At 41.7% G+C, this 6,358-nt stretch overlaps 1 protein-coding gene across 3 annotated transcripts in view; it reads right to left on the reverse strand.

Moving 5' to 3' along the window:
• The window catches only part of STYK1 (serine/threonine/tyrosine kinase 1), a 32,664-nt gene that overhangs the window by 9,207 nt on the left and 17,099 nt on the right, over positions 1-6,358 (reverse strand). For 2 of the 3 annotated variants that reach the window (XM_021281253.2, XM_065048431.1), the window contains exon 3: positions 1,286-1,354. The exons of the other annotated variant lie outside the window; for it this stretch is intronic. The gene's annotated coding sequence lies outside the window, so the exon portion shown is untranslated. The remainder of the gene's footprint in view (positions 1-1,285; positions 1,355-6,358) is intronic. 3 annotated transcript variants of the gene reach the window in all.

Consider the following 6,358-nt stretch of genomic DNA (forward strand, 5'->3'; position numbering starts at 1 on the left):
CAGAATGCATGACCAGAGAGAATTTAAGATTAAGCTTATTCTGCAGTGCTTCACAAGCAATTGTGTACCTTTAGGCCTAGAGGTTGGCACATGCACAAAAATTCAAAGTCCCAAACTTAATTGTATTTAAAGAATACTCAATACAGCTAATACACTTCTAGCTAACACACTTCTTAGAAAGGTACAGCCTTTTATCTTCTGGTCCATTACAAATGAACAGATCAGTAGCAAGCATACTATTGCTCCACAACAAAAAGAAGAAAAAAAGTCTTGCCATTAGTGCTCTCCAATACTATTATCACTGCCAGGTCTGTAACTAATCTGAGGTACAACATCTGGAACCCTTCTGCGTTTGTAGTTGAAAATGGAGGGCCTGTGCAAGCATGCATGTTTCCACGGGTAATTTCAGCTATCACTAATCACTTAGCATGTACAATCATACACCTACAAAACCTTCTGATTGTGTAAGTACATTTCTCATGTGTACAACCCAGCTCAGACAGAGCTGGATTTGCAAGTGTATGCCAGTGTCTGTGTGTTGCACCAGCACTGCAGATCAGCTGCAGGTCTCCCAAAACACATCCCTGATGTTGAATTTCAGCTATTCTGCATTACAGGGGGAGATTATGCCTGTAGAAATTTGTATTTCTGTTCAAATTGATGTATGTGTTTTTGTTTATTCTCTGGAAAACACAAAAGCGCTTTAGAAGATGCCCCACTGCTACACTAAGTAGTAATCTTTAAGTAATCTTTACTGAGGATTGAAGTCCTAAGACAGGAATAGTCTCTGTGATGCTACATTGATTTACATGAGTACAGGACCTGGACTACTATTTCTAAAATATAAAAATCAATGTTCTGAATAGTGATGACTGACAGAAAGGCAAGGCATGTAAATTTAGCCACTGTTTCTTATAAACATTGTCAAAAATTTAAGGCTTAACAGCTTCACAAATGGTATCATCTAAAACAATTTATAGGCATTGAGACTTCTGTCCTGTAAGGACTTCATTTTCAGCTATGAGTTCAAGGCAATTAATCTCAACGGCAAATGTTAATAACAATATATGGCATTCTTACTGATATGAATACGTTTTTATGGAAGTTGGTGATGGATAGTGAGTTTAATCTCATGCTTAAAATTAACAGTTGTAATGATGCTTTACTGGTTGCGCAACAGAGGCAGCAGAAAGAGGAAAATAGAATATATGGGCACTTCAGGGTATCACAAAAAGTCTGTTTCATTTTTTGCTTCCTTTGATTCTTACTAAGCTAGCAAACTCACCTAGTTTCAGGGTGTGGTTACAACACAAATCCAGTCACAGGAGCAATAACACCAAGCTTTTCAGGTACACTGAAAGCAAGCACACTAAGTCAGCCTACCTTGGTTATAACACTTACACACAAATACACAGGTACCAACACAAGAGGAACAGTCCTGGCTTCTTTCACTCAGATACACACAGAAAGACACATATGAACAGATATGACAGCATCACAGGAAAACAGACTTTAGCACCATTAGTCAGCAATCATGTTGCATAATCTGAGTCATAAACAGTCCAACCTCCATCTCAAGACTAGCTAAAAGCTTTGTTTTGTATGGATGCTCACTAGAAATACACACTTACATTTAAACAATGTGCATGCACTGGCACACACAAGCACATGCATACCAACTTGTACTTACACAGAAACACACTCATACAGTTGCAAAGATACATGGAATCACAGAATCACAGAATCGACTGGGTTGGAAAAGACCTCAGAGATCATCAAGTCCAACCCTTGGTTGAACTCCAGTCCATTGACTAGATCATGGCACTAAGTGCCATGTCCAATCTCAGTTTAAAAACCTCCAGGGACAGTGAGTCCACCACCTCCCTGGGCAGGCCACTCCAATGCCTGACCACTCTCTCTGTAAAGAATTTCTTTCTAATATCCAGTCTAAATTTCCCCTGGCAGAGTTTAAGCCCATGCCCCCTTGTCCTATTGCTAACTGCCTGGGAGAAGAGACCAATCCCCACCTGGCTATAACTTCCCTTCAGGTACTTATAGAGAGTGATGAGGTCACCTCTAAGCCTCCTCTTCTCTAGACTAAACAATCCCAGCTCCCTCAGCCTCTCCCCATATGTCTTGTGTTCAAGTCCCTTCACCAGTCTTGTTGCTCTTCTCTGGACCCGCTTCAGCACTTCAATGTCTTTCCTGAACTGAGGGGCCCAGAACTGAAACCAATACTCCAGGTGTGGCCTCACCAATGCAGAGTAGAGGGGAAGGATCACTTCCCTTGTCTTGCTGACCATGCTATTTTTGATACAGGACAGGATACCATTGGCCTTCTTGGCCACCTGGGCACACTGTTGGCTCATGTGGAAAAGCTTTGAAGCAGGAACCATGTCTACACTGGTCCCCTGTCCATAAAAAAGATTCCTACCTACTCCCTTATGCACCTCCCATCAGTGATGCCAGTGGGTGGCACCCAAGTTTTCTAACCATACTCAGGGCAGAACTATGGGATCCAGAAATAAAACCACTGACAGCCACGGGCGCTTTATTTGCACTGGCACTCCCAGTTGTTGCCATTGCTTGTGCAGCCGCACAGGTGTTACCACGTGAAAAGCATGATTAGACAAGCCCATTTACACTCTATGTGTTCACTCTCTTGCAAAACTCAGGAACAAGGAAAAAAGTTGCACTTAATAAGATAATTCTGAAGTGCCTTTCAGTGCTACTTTTCAGGCCAAAACCAAATGAATCCTCATACTTAGCACTGTCTGCAGCTTACTGGTCTAACATTAAAAATATTACGGTTCCTACATTTCCATCCTCACAACAAGAGCAGAAATCAACAGATTTCACCTTATATATTCAATACATGTTTTTTGTAGTGTACCAGTAGGGGACACATGGAGGTTATGTGGAACTAACATATTCGGTGTACAGGTGCATACACATCACAAAGCAGAAAGCATATTGGCCATGCTCAAATACTTTTTTTTATTATATGAACATGGTCTTCCAGTATCAAGCCAGCATAAGGGGGACAAAAATACCTTAAGAGGTTCAAAACCTGCACCTAACTGGAATTCTGATTTTCGTTGTCTGTGTGTTATGTTGTGTCAAGGCCAGTGCTGTCTAGATCATGAGCACAGGAGAACATATCCTGTTTTACTTCAATTTAGAATTTGCATTGAGCTATTTGTGCAATTACAAGTAAGTGTCAGCTTAGCTATTCCACTGGTTTTTTTATTACGCTTTTACATACATTAAAATCCATTCAATTGAAATTCTTGCATCTTCATTTATCTTCATTGTTTATGTTCAAAAACATATTTGCTTCAACAGTCTGGTCTCCTTGCCTGAGCCTATCTACTCTTTCAGATTACTCTGATTTCATCCTCCTTCAGTTGAAACCCATTATTTTTGTTGTTTACACAAAACCTGGAACTTCCCTTTTTCTCTTGGACATGCATTTTTTTCATCAAGTCCTCTACTGTGCAGCACATCAACGTGACTGAACACCTTATTTAAGAAAACTAGTTGGTAGTGCAATATAAAAATCAAACATGATAGGTACCGACCACAGTGCTAGGCCACGCTTCCTTCAGAACACCAGGGCTCGGGTAAGAGTGCTATGTTCCCACTCAGTTTCAGACTCCAAAGCCTTCCTGAATGACACCTTCCCTTTCATACGGGTGACCAGAAAGAAATGAGCTTTTCTAGAACAAAGCTTCTCTACACAAGGGACTGAATGGGAGCAACCAAGGGTTGTGAAGGTCTCTGCAAAGGAGTTTTGAAAACCTACTTGTTCCCCTGACAAGAGCTCAGAGGGAGGGAACAGTGTTTCTGCTAAACAAATGTGGAGAGATGTGGGAGCTTTTGCTGTGTCAGAAGGAAATTAACATTAACTGGTGCAGAGGACAATGCTCAATGTATTATTAACAATGTTCGGATACTATGCAGTTCCAAGCAGACCACAACAATTACGGCAGTCAAGCCTTTCTTTGACAAATACCTGAATCCAAAGCCCCATGTCCAAGCAGTGAAGACCATGGTATGTAGAAACAGCAGAAGCAGCTGCCCTTAATCAATAAGTATGTAGCAAAACCTTGGCAGAAACTAACGTGGAGCCAGCAGCATTTGCAAACTGCTACTTGCAGACTACTTGGAAAACTCTGCGAGGAGTAGCAGTTTCACAGCCCTGCAACAGTGCCAGGTTAATTAGCTCCCACATCTGCCCTATGCAGACACTTCTCTGTGCACATTTGCCAGCCTGATGAACACTGCGGGAAAAGATGGTGGTTTGTTTTCAGCCACATTTTTTGCCAAGCTGATCTGCTGCCCTGGCAGTTTAGAAAAAGCCATAGAAGGCAACACAGGGACAGAGTAAGTAGGTAAAAGATGGCAGATGCAGGGCTGCTTAAATGAGTTCAGGAAGCCCCAATACTGAATGTGAATGTAGTTTTGTGAATGCAGCTGCTCTGAATAAAGTGCTCAGCAATGCCAAAAGAAGGAACTGTGTCTTTTCTCTCTGCTTTCTTCCACTCCTTATTTCTCTCCCAGCTGTGCAACTGATCACAGGTAAACTGATTCAAACCACTAAGCCAGCAGGAAAAATGAACTTTTCTTTTGCCATGGTAATTTCCTGACATTTTAGTGAGTGGTATTAGTTCACCAAGCAATTCAACGAATGCCAGTGCAGGCTCAAGGAAGCAGCAGGAGGACACATCCAGAAGCAGGAACAGGGAAAATGGATCTCCTGCTACCCAGGATGGTAAATGGCTAATTTGTTTAAAGCTGTATTGTCAAACCATTCCCTGTGTCAGCACAAATACACAGGTGCTGTGTGCCAGCATAAGCCCTACTATGTTTTGTCCAGTCCTCTGTCACTGATTCCCACATGTATACTGTTCCCTTAGCACTAGCACAAGCATTCACATGGCAATGACGTAAACTGGATTGGGAAGGTGCTCTGGCCTAAAATAATCAAACCCCTCTCACATATTATGAACTTGAATTTCTCATCAGTCTCAATTTATGCTGTTCAAAGTGTGAGGACATAAGAGTCAAGAAGCTTGAGTGACAGACATTGTGATGAACACTTAGAAAAAAAAAAGAGGAATATCAAGCCTTACGTGTCCATGGAATATATGGGAACAGATGGCTTGAGAACTGCATGCACAGAAACTGCCTGATGCTTGCTCCTGCCATGTTCAGGAAAACGAGGTGTACATATTCAGGGTAAATATATAGTTTTGCCAGTGAATATCTGTGGCTTAGGAACTAACATCAGTTCCCATCATCAGTGCACATGTGTAAATCCTTGAGTATTGATTAACTATTCTGTCTAAAGAAACACCTGATTAAATTAATTAAATATGATAAAAATAAAGGCTAAGATACATCTGGATCTTCATTAGGCCTTTTAAACTGTGCTATGAGCTGATATGGAAGTTAATGTAGTTATTTCTCCAGACTTCTTGGCCTGTGTTAACTGCACACCACTTTATTATAAAAATATTCTTAGAGATGTTTTTCATGCTCTAGTTGTGAGGCCCAATTGTAATATGACTACAGGAATGTAAAGAACAGCTGAGTAACTCAGTTCAGTCCAGCATAGAGCCTTACTGATAAAAGACAAAACAAATCCTTTAACCATGATGCCTTCTAGTTAATTCTTACAGTGTCAGAACCATGCTCTCAAGCTTTTCCAGTCACCATTGCTGTGCCGCTTTTATTATTTTCCTCCTTTTTTATATGAGCTTTGAACAGGGCCACCAGTCAAGGCTTAGGGAACCATTATGCACAAGCCCCCTGTCCTGTCTGGGCAGTTGAAAGGGAGGGGAGCAATCAGGGAACTGCAGGAACCAAAATGGCAGTGAAATCATTATGAGTGGGCTCAGGACAAATGAGTAGTCGTGCATGTAATAAACAAGTCTAAGAGTTAGAGATGTTTGTTCATTAAAGCTTCTTAAAAGGAAACGCTCAGGGGTTATTGTGCAACACGGGAAGCCCCTGCCCTTTGTTATGCAATTGCCTTAAATGTTCGATCCTCTAAAGGTGGGGGTAGGTGAGAAGATAGGAGATTAACTGCCTGGCAACAGAGGACACATTCGCAGAAAGAACGAGTGACGTGGCACCCTGAGCAACGAACCCGGGACTGTCGGCCTATAAAAAGTTCGGAAGAAGTTTTTCCCGCGCACGCCACTAGAGGAGCGGAGACTCCCCAGCCGCCCAGCGCTGTTTTTGCTTATTGCGTTGAAATCCATCAGGAATAAATTTCTGTTATTCAAGTTAATTTCGAGTCAAAATTTATTACAATTTGGTGCCGTGACTCGGATGAAGGATATTCGGTGGC

The sequence above is a fragment of the Columba livia genome, unplaced genomic scaffold, assembly GCF_036013475.1.
Source record: "Columba livia isolate bColLiv1 breed racing homer unplaced genomic scaffold, bColLiv1.pat.W.v2 Scaffold_82, whole genome shotgun sequence".
Lineage (NCBI taxonomy): Eukaryota > Metazoa > Chordata > Aves > Columbiformes > Columbidae > Columba > Columba livia.